A 15,354-nucleotide genomic window follows, 5' to 3' on the forward strand; every position below is an offset into this window, starting at 1 on the left:
ACTTGGTTTGATAATGATAATTCTTGGCATCCTATTAATAAAATTTACTTAATATTGAAATTATAATTAGATTACATTCTTACTTTATTTATACCTTGTTTTTCGAATTATGTTAGCATCACTGCATATACATTACTCAACGTGCGATTATGTTTGTTTCTGTATACAGGTCTCTGGCAAGAATCGTAGTAGATTCAAGGTTAAAAGTATCCAACTCGAAAGCTAAGCGCGGAAATCAACTAGCTACCTATTTTGTATGTACATAAGTGTTTTAAATCATATGACATGTACCTAGGTTGGTGCTCTTGCTACTAAGTAAGGTTTTGGTATTTTTGGTAGTTTGGCTTATAGTAATTTTATGGTTGAATTTTACTTTTGGATAATTAGCTAATTATGATTGATTATGTGAGATTGAATGTGCAAGTTAGTTAGTTTAGAAATGATGTGTTTGAAAGTATGATATGGTTGAGGTATGTTTAAGGTAAGTTTTGGTTCATTTTAATAAGGATAGGGATATTTGAAAGTGTGTTATTTTGGCCATTTGACCATTAAGTCTTAAGATGGGAAGAACTTGTCTCGAGATCGCTAGATCAAATTTCACCTTAATGTGCATTCATGGGCATGAAGCCTTGAGACAATCTTGTCAAAGTCTCAAGACAATAGGCCTTTGTCTCAAAACAAGGAAACAACATACCTAAACAAGTGTTGCCTTACTATAGGTCTTAAGACAAGAAACAAACATCCAAACATCTAAACATCGAAGCGCAAATAGGAAAATAGGGGATGCCTATCTCGAGACTTAGTGTCTCAAGACATGTTGGCATTGAGGCTAGAATTTATAAAAATAAAATAAGGCCTATCTCAAGACAACTCGAAACATGAAGTTCCTTGTCTCAAGACACAATATTGAAATATGACAATTGAGTTTGGCATCGAGTCCTAACTGATATCCACGAAACCAACTAGAAATACTACGAAAGCAAGTGCACCTATCGATAAATAATATAACTATTGTGAGTAAAGATATCGTTCCCACAAGGGCTAAAAATACTAGTAATTACTGTCTTTCTATTATCTAACCGACAAATCTAAGTGATTGAATTAAACTAAAATTAACTAAATCAATTAACTAAGAACTTGACAAAGAACAAATCAGGAAAATAATCGAATAATAACCAAGAAGCGAAACAATACCCAAGAAAGAATTCACCTAGACTACATCTGTCATTATCAATATGAATTAAACAATTTATTCACATAATATCTTGATCTGTAGAAATCTCTAAATTATGCTAACATCTCTCTTCAAGACTAAGAGCAACTGACTCTAGGTTAATTAATTGAAATTTCTTTCTAGTTAAAACCCCTATTATCGTATTAACTCGATCTATGGATTCCCCTATTAGATTTGACTTTAATCCGGTAGATTTATGTCGTCCTATTTCTAGGATTGCATGCAACTTCACTCAATTATGCTAGACTACTCTTAAACAAAGTCTATTCCTCGTCTGAATTAAGCACATCAAACATGAATCTAATCCGAAAATATTAAATCAAGAATTAAGCACACATAACTGATAACAAGATTCAAGTATTTATTGCGTAAAATGGAAATCAAAAGACAAAATTCATCATAGGGTTCATCTCCTCTAGGTATAGGGATGAGCAAAACTCGATTCGACTCGAAAAAATGAAAAAAAATTCGAATTTCGAGTTAAAGGAATCGAGTTATTCGAGTTAATCGAGTTATTCGAATCAACTCGATTTTTTTTTTCGAATTTCGAGTTCGAATCAAGTTGAGTTTTCGAATTCAAATAACTCGAATAACTCGAATAATTCGAATAATTCGAATATCAAACTATAATATTTTACATTTTTACCCCAAACTCCCAAACCATTTTACTTTTCCCTCAAAACTTTCTCTTTCCCACTTTCCCTCCAAAACTTTTACTCCCCTCCCCTCCCAACCCCCAGTCTACCCAAAATCCATTTCCCACCAAAATTTTACTCTCCCATTTATTTTTTCTCAAAATTTTACTCCCAAAAACCCTCAAAACCTTTTATTTTCCCCCAAAATTTTTACTCCCTCCCACTTTTCCCTTAAAACTTTTATTCCCTTCCCATCACACCTCCCATCTATCCCAAACCCTCTCCCCTTTAATTTTTTTTTTAATATTTTCCCTCCAAAATTTTACTCCCCCTATTTACTTTCCCTCAAACTTTTATTCCATAAAACTTTTTATTTTTCCCCTAAACTTTTACTTCTCACCATTTACTCTCAAATAAAAAATCAAAATTATCCAAAAAAATCACTAAACATAAATAGTAATAATTTTATTTATATCTACTATTTATATTATTAAATTAAATTTCACATTTTATATTATTTATATTATTGAATTGTTTAGTCATATTGAATATTTATATTAAAATTGAATTATTAATTATGCCATAAAATATTCGTGTTAAAATTTTATATTGGTATCAATTTCACATTTTATTTTTAAAATAACTTTTATTAAAAAATCATATTTTTACATTTAATATATTTTTTAATTCTAAAATACATAGTGACAAAAATCTGAAGATAATTGAAACAACTAAGCAAACAAAGAAGCTAACCAGTATATAAAAAATTAATAAATAAATTATGAAGTGATGAAAGTTAATAAAAAATTGATTAAGGTGGAAAAATTTTATTACGATGGGTGACAATGGTTACAAGGACCCAAAATTATTTTTTAAAATTTAACTCGAACAAATATATTTGATTCAATTCGATTCGAATTCCATCTCACACGACTCGATTCGAGAAAACTTCAAATAAAGTTAGGATGATAAAATGAGATTCGAAAACTCGATTAACTCGAAAATTTTCGATTCGATTCAATCGAATGCTCACCCCTACCTAGGTATTTAGAAAATTAGTTCATAATCGCGAATAAAAATATCTCAAACAGTATAACCACAAGAAATAGAAAAACTCATAATAAACTTCAAAGAAATCAAAATGAGATCTTCAATCTTGATGGAAATCTGCTTTAGAGTCGGCTTCAATGACATTTTCCAAGTTGTCTTTTTTTTCAATATTCTCTAACGTCCCCCTTTCCTCTTCTTATATTGGGTATTTATAGGTATTAAAATGCCCGAAAAACCTAAAAATTGCATTTTTTCTATGTGTCCAGAATACAGTTCATGAAATCAACACAATCTGGCACATGACCTTGTGGCAGCCCATGTGGCTCACACGGTCGTATGTCCAGCTCGTATGGGAAGGCCCAACACGTGTGGCTCCTGAAATATACTCCAATTGTTCGATTTTTGCTCCGTTTTTGCTCGTTTTGCTCCCAAATGCTCTCCTAAATATAGAAACATGAATTTAAAGGATTAGGAGCATAAAATTCACCATTTTGCATCGATTAATCACCCAAAAACGCATTAAGAATGGGATTAAAATATGTTACTTTTGACACTTATCACTAACCCTAAATTTGACCTTGTATAACTCCGTAAAATGATGAATTTGAATATTAAACTTTGTGAATGTATATTTGTAAATATGATTGGTGGTTAAATTGAATTGAATGATAATTATGAACTAAAATTTGTGATTATGTAATGAGATTGCCTGAGTTGCTTCAGCAACGTAATATGACATCTCACATTCAGATCTAACGATCGAATTGCGTGTGGAGTGTTACAAGTAACTCTTTCTAGCTAAGGAACTTAAAGTAGGAAAGAAAAGACTAATGAAAACCAAGTCAATTTAGCCAACTTTACGGAAATCGTGCATGGACCGAATTCGCAAGCAAACAAATTAACTTGGTCTTAAAAATAAATTTCCTAATTGGGCCACTGACAAATTAGGCTAAAAATAAAACAAATAAGTCTTTAAATTATCCAAATGAGTTTCAAATGGGCTAATCTTCATCTTCAAGGGATTGTGCTTATGGGCCATTTATCTCTCAAAGTGAATCATTCAAGCTTGTTAAGGAAATCTAAACAAGTCCAACTCCAAGGTATGTGTTTTGGGCTTTTTGAAATGCCAAATCAAAATCTTGACATATCTTAAGCTGTTGTTAGTTTCGAAGTTCTCTTGTCACAAATTCTTGGACTAACATGTTTAATCTCGCCCTAAGTTGTTTGGATTTAGATGGAGTAATTTGGCATTGAGGGAAGTTAAGCTCATCAGCTCCATAGGCCTGAGCTTGGGCCTTGATGCTCATATCATAGTATAAGGATGGCCCCTGAGTAAGGCAGTACAGAGGATTCAAATCAAGGTAAGGGATGACCTAAAGAGATTTAGGGTTACAAATGGGTGGGCCAATAGGTGTCGAAAATAGCCTAACCTTTACCGGCTTAACAAGGTCGTGATCGGCAAGAAAAACTTCTCTTAATGTCAAGGTTTGGATAGGACCGTTTGGGGATGGGCTGCTCAACAAATTCCGCACATGCTTGCCTTCAGATAAAGAACAATAATCCATTTTCCCTAAACCAAATCATATATTAGGGATTTGCTTCAAACCGATAATCTTGGATTAATTGTCTAATGAAATTCATGATGTCTCTATCACTCGCTAATCCAATCTTGATATTTATCAGCCAAATTTATACCCGGTCGACCCCACTTGTCACCACGTTGATTAGTACTCAAATGCTTCAACTCATTCAAAATTGGTTGCCACATGTTGAGCTAGGGCAATGCCTGATCACTATCCTAGCATTTGATGATGTTGGAACATGTAACAACTGTGTAAGCCCTACCAAATGTCTACACCTAATTTGTCACAGTTATAGGTCGCATTGGTTGAATGTCCTCTGCCCTATGTAGTTTCCGTTGAAACTGCATTTAATAATTTCAAGTTAATAAAACAGTAAAAGATCATAACCATTGAAACCTTAGCCCTTTACAACAGCTGAATAAACTAATCTCTTGAGCAACATATCTATCACTATCAATTTGGATCCGTGTAATCCTGATAATACATGATGTGATCCAAATTCACCCTAAATCTACAAATATATTTAAAATATATAAGATATATTATAAAAAAATGAATCCTAAAATGTTTTCTAAACGTTGCATATAAATATCATTTTACCTCTTCACTAATAGAAAGAGACTTGGTGAGAGGGGATCTGCACTATAAATGGTATTCACATCCTGGCCCATACTTGAAGGAGGATACAACAACAATTCAATTGTTTTTTATCCTTAGCGGTTGCATTTTTAAGAGCCTGGTATAAGAATGCCAAAACCACATACCCCCAACTATAACTAGAAACACGAGTAGTCATTTATACCAGACGTTCAATTGTTTTAGATAGAAAACCTCGCTAATTTTTTATGGGCCCTAAGACAATCGTCCTCTTCACTTGGCTTTAGATAGCTTACATCACTCCAAATCCGAAGGTTTGTATCCTCAACCTAGTACAAGAATAAAAATATTTATCAATCTCAATTTCCTAATTTCACTATATATATATCAAAACAAAATATGAACAATGCATATATGTATGACTTAAGTTGAAAAGTATTAAAAACTACCATATTAACGATTACTTGCGCTATGTGATGTGCTTCCTTCATTAGAGCCATAATAGAATTTAGAAATTTGATTTTAAGGTTAAAAATAGATTTGGAAAGTTCTCTAGCTTACGAATTCAACAACGATGAAAATCAACTTTAACGTGGGTGAAAAACCTAAAATAAGGGAAAGATATTTAAAGGCACAACATAAAAAAAAATTCATAAGAAGTCGCTACAACAAAAACAGGTTTTTAGCGGCGTTTTTAGTGGTGGTTGGATCGAAAACGCCGCAAAAGGTAAAACATTAGCAGCGTTTTTGCATAAACGCCGCAAAAGGTATAGCAATAGTAGCGTTCTTCTCATAAACACAGCAAAAGATAAAGAAATAGCAGCGTTTTTCTCATAAACGCCGCAAAAGGTAAACTAATAACGGCGATTTTTCATAAACACCACTAAATGTAAAGCAATAGCAGTGTTTTTTCCATAAATGCCGCAAATATTTTTTTGCTTTTACGGTGTCGTTTTGAGTACAACTTTGTTCCCCTCTAACCCTCTCGCGATTACAACTTTGTTCCGCTCCACTGCTCTCCATTTCTTTTATTATGTTTTCACGATGGCTTCACCCAGTCAAAAAAGATTTTTAGGGGTTCTGTTTGACCCGCGATTTATAAAAAAAATTCAAAATCGTAGCTCGATCTGCCATCGCCACTGCGATCAAAACTCCTTATTCTATCTCTTCCAGGTTCAATTTATGGATCGATATTGTTTTGCCAATGATTTATAGCACATTCCGATAACGGTGGAGGAACAGTTGTTTTTGAAAGCGGTTAGGGAAGAATGCCCGTGGGAGAATTTGCCCAAACGGCTTCAAGCCATTTATAACTTCAAAGAATAATGGCACAAGAGGTTAGTTTCGACTTTGTTGCTTACTCTTTGTCTTTTACCTTTAAAATTGCAGTTGTAAGGATCATTTAGTTTGTATCTTTGAAGAACTTCATTGTTTTGCTGAGAGAGTAATATAGGATAAAATTCACCAAACGAGTAAATACTCATTTCATGCTTGTAATATTATTGATGGAAGTTAACCTTACGGTGAGAGTTTGGGAAAGAGCTTTTGAAACCAATTAGAAGTAAAAAGAACCATGTTAGTATGATGGTTTGGATCTACTCAACCATGTTAGTATGTTAATCCTATTTTGTGGTAGTCCTGTTGTTTCCCTAAACAACAGCCATGATGTATAATTGAATTGTAATACAAAGAATAATTTATTCTCTTGAGAAATTTATAAGTTTTTACAGTTTTATCACTTTTAAGTGTATTTTTAAGAATCTGAACTACAATATTAAAGATTGTTTTTGGTAAAACGGATCCGTTTTACTTCTAATTTGTGGTTTATTCTCTTGAGAAATTTATAAGTTTTTACAGTTTTATCACTTTTAAGTGTATTTTTAAGAATCCGAACTACAATCTTAAAGATTGTATTTGGTAAAACGGGTCCGTTTTACTTCTAATTTGTGGTTTATTGTTAATCCTATTTTGTGGTAGTCCTATTTTGTGGTTTATTCTCAATCCTATTTTGTGGTAGTCCTGTTATTCATTTGAGAGGCAAATCTTCCTTTTTATATTTGGCTCCTAATACCAGATATGGCTAAACTTGCTTGATTATGCAGTGCTGAATTAAAATGCCTCCTTGTAATGTGGCAGATGATGATTTAGACATAAGTTACTCTTGGAAATTGTTCTTAAGTCCTTTACTCTCTTAGATTTAGATTGTATAGTTTAGTTACAAGCGCCCTCAACTGCCCCCTGCGTCCCTCTGAAAAAAGAAAAGACTTATCATGGTTTACATATTTCAGATTTTTGAACAACAATTGATGGCTGCTTTATTGCTTTCAGGCTGGTGTGTTCCCAAAATCATTAAAGAGTTATGTTCAAAGGGCATTGGCTCTATGTAAGGATGAAAAGCAATCAGCAGCTTGCCAGGAAATCATGAAGGAGGTGAGGATTTTCTTTTAAATAAAATTTTTACAGCTGTTATTCAGGATTATGTGCATAATGAATTGTTTTCTTTCTTCTCTCTGGTTTTTTAAAAGCTCTATTCATGCCATGTTCATCAAGCATTCATTAAGAGTTTGGGTTAATGAATTCTTAATATGCTTGTAACTAAAAGTTGTTTAAATGAAGAATATAAGTGTTTCACTACAGAAATTTCATCTTTACAAATTGACAGAGCAAGGAGGCTAGCTCGAAACTTAGGATAGCCTTTAGCCACTGAGCCGACCTTGTCTTGTTGATTGTCTGCATTTAAAAGAGGGTACTTGGTCCACTAGAAAGGAAGATTGAGAACAATGATTCATGTGCCTAGCTTTATGGACTGATTTTTTACAACTTTTTGACTTCCTACGTGTATGCTATTATGTTTCTTTATAAGGGAGGCTATGGAAAAGGTTTTTCTGTGGTAGGATTTAGCTTTAAAGTTATCGAGATTAATTGGTGCTTAGCAAGAGTTTTGAAGATGGTGGCAACAGGGCTGTTGAGAAATTAGGCAGCAGAAACAGTCATTTCAGACTTACGTACTGTGGTGCTGAATCTTAGACAACTTCTTTATCTGAATTATGTTATTCGAATTTTTCATTTTCTCAAATATGTTTGACATTTACTCAAATCCTTTGCATTAGACTTTTTACACATAACCAAACGAATATAGTTTACAGAAGAAACAAAAATTACCCAAAATTTGCATAATTTCAAGATGGATAATATTATCGGATAAACATCAAATTTATATATTAACTTTGGTTCAATGTGCAGTTCATGTATATCAATTTTATATATAAAGTGTCGTGGTTCATATCTATACATAAAAATTTGATTTTGATTCAATTGTACATATTTAAAGAAATGAATACATACATTTATTTTCATATTGGATTAATATAATTGTCATGTATGCAATATATCAATGTAAAATAGTGCTAGTCTGATAATATTGTTAGTGATTTGTGAAAATTGAATTAAATTTAAATTTTATGTATAAAATTATACAAAATTAAATTTCATGTATGACAATACACATTAAATTAAAATTTATATTTAATTTTGATATTTATCCTAATGAAATCATTTATTGCTACAATGTCATCTTGACAGCAAAATTTTACCTGTAAAGCAGATTGTATAGGAACTGCCGTTTTCGTTCCATTATATTGGAGTTTAGGGTTTAGGGTTTAGGCCATTTTTACTCTTCTTTCCTTTCTTGAGTTGACTTTTGCTAGATAATTTAAGTCAATTGACGGTTCTTTTTTTAAGTGTCTTTTTATTAATTGTTCTGCCATGAGATAAACTGATTTTGGTTTGAGCCGTGGTTGATGTGAAATTTCAGAAACTGGTTCTGAATTTATTGACGCAGTAATGAAGTCTTACTTATTAGATTTGATGAGCTAAAATGGTTAGACTTCAACTGGTATTCTTTCCTGCGCCCTTTATCAGGTATTTTCCAAATTCTGTTCTTTAAAGTTTAAACTGGTAGGGCGGGTTGGTTGGGTTAAAAGATTGAAAAATCCACCTAAGCAATTAATTTCATACTTTAATCGATTAATTGACTTAACATTAGTGGATTCAGTTCATTAAACAGAATTTTTATTCGTTTGCTTCCTTCCTAGCATGAGAAATAAAACAAGTAAAGGAGGTTGGTTTGGATTTGATTAACTTTTATCATATTTTATAAATATAAAAAAATTAAATTAAATTAAAAGTTAAGTTAACCAGATCAAGTATGCATTTCACAACTACTTACCAATTGATTTTATTCACATAATATTTACTTTTATCCATAATCCTTCAAATCTTTAAATTAAAGGAAAAAAAATGTTTAAAGGCGTTTGAATCAGTGTTCATTTTGTTGCAATTGCAATGACTTGAACTTATTTCAACTAAATACAAAATCAAATTAATTATTATAATAGGTAAACTATACCCAAACTGCATGATTCGTGAAATACCATATAAAACCGCATGTTTTTGGGCTATTTATCAGGCAGCAGTTGAGGAAGGTATTGTTGTCGGTGGTGGATGTACTTTGCTAAGACTTGCTTCTAAGGTGGATGCTATCAAGGATTCACTTGATAATGACGAAGAAAAGGTAAATCGTTTTGATAACTTAAAAAAATCTTAAACTTCAGAATGTTTTTTTGTTGAAATATTTGGCTGTAGATAAAGTTGGTAAACCCTAAATATCTTGATTTACTATAGGTTGGAGCTGATATTGTTAAAAGAGCTTTGAGTTACCCTCTAAAATTGATGATTATATTTTTCTTGATATAGGTGGTCAGATGTTGCTTGGAGCATGCAACATCAGTGGCCAAGACAGTCTTGATGTCCGATTGTGTGGTTGTGGAAATAAAGGAACCCGAGCCCGTGCCTGCTGGGAACCCCATGGATGATTAGTAATGGAACACTTTTTTGTTCTTTATATTTTGCATGCTAATATGTTGGGTTCGTTGATTATGTCAGGATACGGCTACTAAAGCAGATGTTGAAGGGAAACCAAATAAGGTATCAAATCTCCACCGTAGCAACGATGGACCTGTTTAGAGTAGAATGCTTATTTTCGTTGTTGATTAATTATTGAAAAATCCTTAAGATCCCGGTGATATATAAGATTTGCATTTTGCAGTTCTCAGTGAAAGGAAGAAAGTTGGTATTTACTGTTTGCTGTTTTTGATTGGTAGAAAATTTTTCAACTGAGTTTTATTTAAACTGTCCTAATAAATTGAATTTCAACACATTATTTATAATTCTTATAAATAAAACTAATTTAATGGGGAGTGCTACAGTTGATATTACTATACGAACAAAAAATAAAGGTAAACGATGAAGAAAAATCACTGGAACTACAAATTATGAGGAACATCAAATGTGAAACAAATTATGAGGAACATCAAATGTGAAACATGAAAGAACGATAAAAGCAAAGAAGCAGCTGGTGGATATCTCGTCTTACATGACTTTTAGCGGCATTTTAGGAAAAGCGCCGCTAATGAACATGTTTAGCGGTGTTTGTGGAGAAAGCGCCGCTAAAAGTATGTTCTTAGTAGCGGCGTTTGTAGGAAAAGCGCCGCTAAAGGTCATGTTCTATAACGATATTTTTTACATAGACGCCACAAAATTTAGCGGCGTTATCTATAGCGATGCCATAAAAATGCTGCTAAAAACTTGTTTTTGCCATAGTGAGTCAGTGCCTTTGGGCATTGACTATAATTAATTACGATTGATTTAGTTAAACATTTAAAAATTCATAATAACTCTAAACTGGATATTATTAAGTATCAAATTCTTTAAATGCATTTATTAAGGTTAGATTTATGATAAATTATGAAAATTGGTTACAAATAGTAACTCCACTTTGCATATGTTGAGTTTAAGTTAGTGCATTTATTAGGGTTAAGCTAACATTAAATGGTGAAAAATTCAATGCATATGAACTTGACAGCTAGGAGTGTTTCGCACATTCTTTGTATTAGAGTTTATGATAAATGTGGAAAGTCGAACAAAATTTTTATCATGAACTCGGTATTAGGAAGTGTTGAAAAGCTTTAATCATTTTATAATTATTGATCAGAATTTATTAAGCGATTTTATATTCAACTCCACATCAATAATTACCAATAAACTCGGAGAAATAACTTTTGCACAAGCTTAAAGATATAACTATAGCCGCCATGTCTACATTCTAGCTTAAACTACATGCAAAGTACGGAATGTGTTTCCCCCTTCATATTCATATATTATCACTCAATTTATACTATTTTCGAATTTTAATTTCAAGTTTTAGAATTTAGGTGATTTTATTTAATTGCATAAGACGGAGTTGGATTTATCGGTGATTTATTTCTGTGTCCTTTTTCAATTATTTAATTTTTTATATTACATATAATATGATTATTTGAGTTGTAGGGTATTTTCTTCATGTCATGTAAAAAAGATTAAGAAAAAGAAAAGTGATTTGTTGATTTCGTTATGTTCAGGTTTCTAAGATTCATCCGTTGCTAGCGAGAAATTTGATTTCTTGAATATAGTGTCAAGTTGGATGAACCTCTGCGCTTTCTTTTTTCTTTTGGTAGTCGATGTGATCATAGTTGATTATGTTTTAGCATTGCAAAAGATTATCTTGATTTTATGTTTCATGCTATAATTGTTTCTAGGACTATTCTTCTATTTCTCCTGTTTCTGTGACTCTTATGATTCTCCATTCTCGCTCTTTCATTGCAGTTCAGTTTCATAATTGCGAGAAATGTTACTCGGTATAGTCCAAGTGTCTGTACAGCGTTGTTAAATCATCCCATTTTCTCTTTAATTCTTCATGTTGTCATGAAAACATTATTGAAGGTATAATCATCAGATAATGTATTACAAGAAACACGCATAGGACTATATTCTACAAAAGGTATCTGCTTCTGCGACACCGAGGATGAAGAAAAGCGTTAACAGGTAGTAAACAGTTTTTATCGTTTGACTTCAAAAATCATTTTGCCTATTACCCAGTCTATTAATGTGCTTGCACTCTTATACTTGACTGCACCTTTTTAATTCTTATAGAAGAGCAAACAAGCTTATGATTTCCAGTCATTAATTTTTTTTTTACTTGAGGATGAAATCCTTTTTCAACTGTCCTTAAGTTTTTAGCTTATTAACTATTGATAATGTTGCTTGAATTCTGTTTATTTCATTTTCGTACTTATTTGAGCCTTGCACATGATTGAAGCTCAAAGCTGGTTATTATTTCCAAGTTATCTACCAAGCATAGTCTAATTTCAATTTCTCCCGAATACGGTTTGTTTGGTTGACATTCTTTTGGACTTCGTAAAATTAAAGACTTGCAGCACATTAGGTGTAGCACAAAGGCTTTTGATTTGTTACTGCCACTTTCATGCTTGTTTTTGTAGTCTGATGTGACACCCTTTTATGTGATTAGCCAAGTTCTACCGTGTATTTGATTATTATTTGACTATAGGCTTATTACTGCAGCTAGAGACCACGCTTTGACTCTTCAGCAGGAGAGTGATCTGAGCCTGTCAATTGAGCTTTCTGCTATGTAGTACTGTTAGAATCTTGGTTGCATCACAAATCTGATACAGATGTAATGCTAGATTTCGACAAACCGATTTCAGCAGGAAGATTGGCCCTTGCTAACTTTTTATATTCATACATTAATATTGATTTGACATAATATACTGTTTTTTCTTAATTTCTTTCTTTCCTGTTTTTGTATTTGGTTAAGACTAGGACATAAAGGCCTTCATTTCCTACTGGTTTGATGCTTAACTTTCATGAAGAGCAGTTGGCTAAAATTTTACTTTTAGACCTAATTTTTTGGTGAATTTCGTGCAGATGGTTAAGTTTGTCAAAGCCATGCATGATTCTTTGCTAATTGGGTTATCAGAGCATGGAAATGGTTATCTGTCTTAAGCTCTCTACTTTAAAGCATGGCAAAATGACTCTTTCACCTACCAACAGAAGGCCACTGCCTAAGCTTGTTCCTTTCACCATCTTGATGCTTGTTTCAGTTTGTGTGATTGGCATATTAACCGATCGCCAAAAGATATCGTATTTTTTTCCTCCCACTTTGGGACAAACCCCCTACCCCCTTCATACGCCTACCACACTATTACCCTGAAAGTGTTTCAATGGAACACTTGTGCCACCTATATGGATGGTCCATACGTTTGCAACCACGATGTATATTTGACAGCATCATGTTTAGCCCTGAATTAGACTTGCTTGATATCAGGTGGGGTGTGCTGAAGAGAAGATAATCCATGGTGTATTTCTTGGCCCAATTGCATCCCCTAGCTCACATGAAAGTCCATTTGTTCTTGAATCACGGGAATAGAGAACTGTGAAAAGATTACTTTGCAATGCAGAGATATCCAATGGAGATCTTCTAATAACATCAGATACAGATGAGCTGCCAAGACTGTTGGTTTTTTTTGTCTAAGAAAGAGAAGATGGATAGTGTTGAGTATTCATATTTCAGACAAATTTTAGAGATAATTTTTTAGTTAAACTCTTTTGACGTACTAATTTAGCTTATAAATACTCTTTTACAACCTTAAAAAATATACTCATTAATATATTAGAAACCATAACACTTTTGGAGAATTTTGTATTTACATTTTGAGGGTTCTTTGTTTTCGGGTTTCGGGGTTTAGTTTTTATCTCCATGTTTTGTATTCTTTATTCTTTTGTCATTATAGTAAAATTATCTTTACCCATTGTTTTTTTTATCCTCTTTGGAGAGATTTTTTCACATCAAATTTGTGTGTTTAATTTCTCAATTCTTCCGCTATTTTTTTACTTGTTTGTTGCTTAATTGGGTTGATCCCCAACAGACAGATCAAAATTTAACAATCAAAATTGACTTGTTCTTTTTATTCTTATCCCTATGTTTACATACAAAGTATACACTTAAATGGGAAAACTTTACCACTGTAACTTGACAAGTTGGCATGTCTAGATACATGAGATCACTCATTGATTGATTTTTATCTTTTCAGCATCGTTTACATTAACCTATCAAATTAAAGAAAAATAATCTAACAGCTTTTTTAAACAAGTTGACAACTTGTTGACTTATATCAAAAGTTTCGAAACAGTTCACAGTTAGACTGTCTCCCACTTTGGCTTGCACTTTGTACTATCCGCCACTTTAGCTTGCACTTGGATTGTCCGCCACTTTAGCTCTCACTTTTGGCTTGTCTGCCACTGCTGCATGGTAGGCCAACTTTCAACAAAGACTACACACTCTAAAATTGCTACAACGGTGTGATGGAGTGCCACCCATGTTGCACCTTGAGTTGAAGCATTACATGTATTCCTTTGAGTTTCTTGTGGATTATAGCAGTTGGCGAGCCTCAGTTCATATCTATAAGACTATAACTGTTGGACTCTCACGCTAGATCGATCTAATCTTTTCTGATGCAAGATGGCATTGCAGCTATTGCTTTCAGAGTCTTGAAATTTTCATATTTAAAATGACTGGTTTTAACCTTGCTGACAGAGTGATAAGCACGAACCATCTAAGTTATCTTAGGATACAAAGAATCATTTGCAGGGGTGACAATCTTTTCGACATGCTTCCTGAAAAATACACCTTCCGAGGGTTGACTAAAAAGATGGATTCCAACCCCCGTTCAGCTTCAGCAGTTCATCTTCCTACATATTTGATACAAAATGCAAATAGGTTTAGGTTCCTTCTCCCCGATGGATGTGTAAGAATTCAAGATTTAATAGCTAGTCCTTGAAGTTGCAAGTGACATGACCTGAAAGCTCATTTATATTAGTCAGAAATTTTATTTTTGCTTGTTGCCTCATTTTTTAAAGCTTTATTGGAGGAGCATTGATTTTAGCATTGTAAGTTAAACAAGCCATGGCTCGGGACACAGTTGGAACTTTGTTAATCCTCTCACCCAAGTCCAGCCCTAGGTTGGTTTGTGCACGTCTACTGGGCCAAGTAGGTAGTTCCCGACCGTTGGATAAGTACAGATGAGAATATATAGTTGGCAATAGATACCATACTAGTAACATTTTTAGTTTTTTAGTAAAAGAATAATTAAAAAAATATAGGATATTCCCCTTTGGCTTCTACTTGAATTTTGAACAATTTATTCTTAATTATTTGATTTTTAGATATTTGGAAATATAATTTCATTTATTTTGTTAATAACTAGAAAATAAAGATAAATAAAAAGTTACATATATACAAAAAATAATGTCTGGTTAACTCTTTGGATCGGTGAATGTGATTTGAGCATAACACTCAAAT

The 15,354-nt window shown here is 32.8% G+C and overlaps 1 pseudogene; it reads left to right on the forward strand.

The window, feature by feature from the left end:
- The first annotated feature begins 5,775 nt into the window (after positions 1–5,775).
- On the forward strand, positions 5,776–14,833 carry LOC107901320 (uncharacterized; annotated as a pseudogene).
- Positions 14,834–15,354: the final 521 nt, after the last annotated feature.

Source organism: Gossypium hirsutum, chromosome D06, assembly GCF_007990345.1.
Source record: "Gossypium hirsutum isolate 1008001.06 chromosome D06, Gossypium_hirsutum_v2.1, whole genome shotgun sequence".
NCBI classification, from domain to species: domain Eukaryota; kingdom Viridiplantae; phylum Streptophyta; class Magnoliopsida; order Malvales; family Malvaceae; genus Gossypium; species Gossypium hirsutum.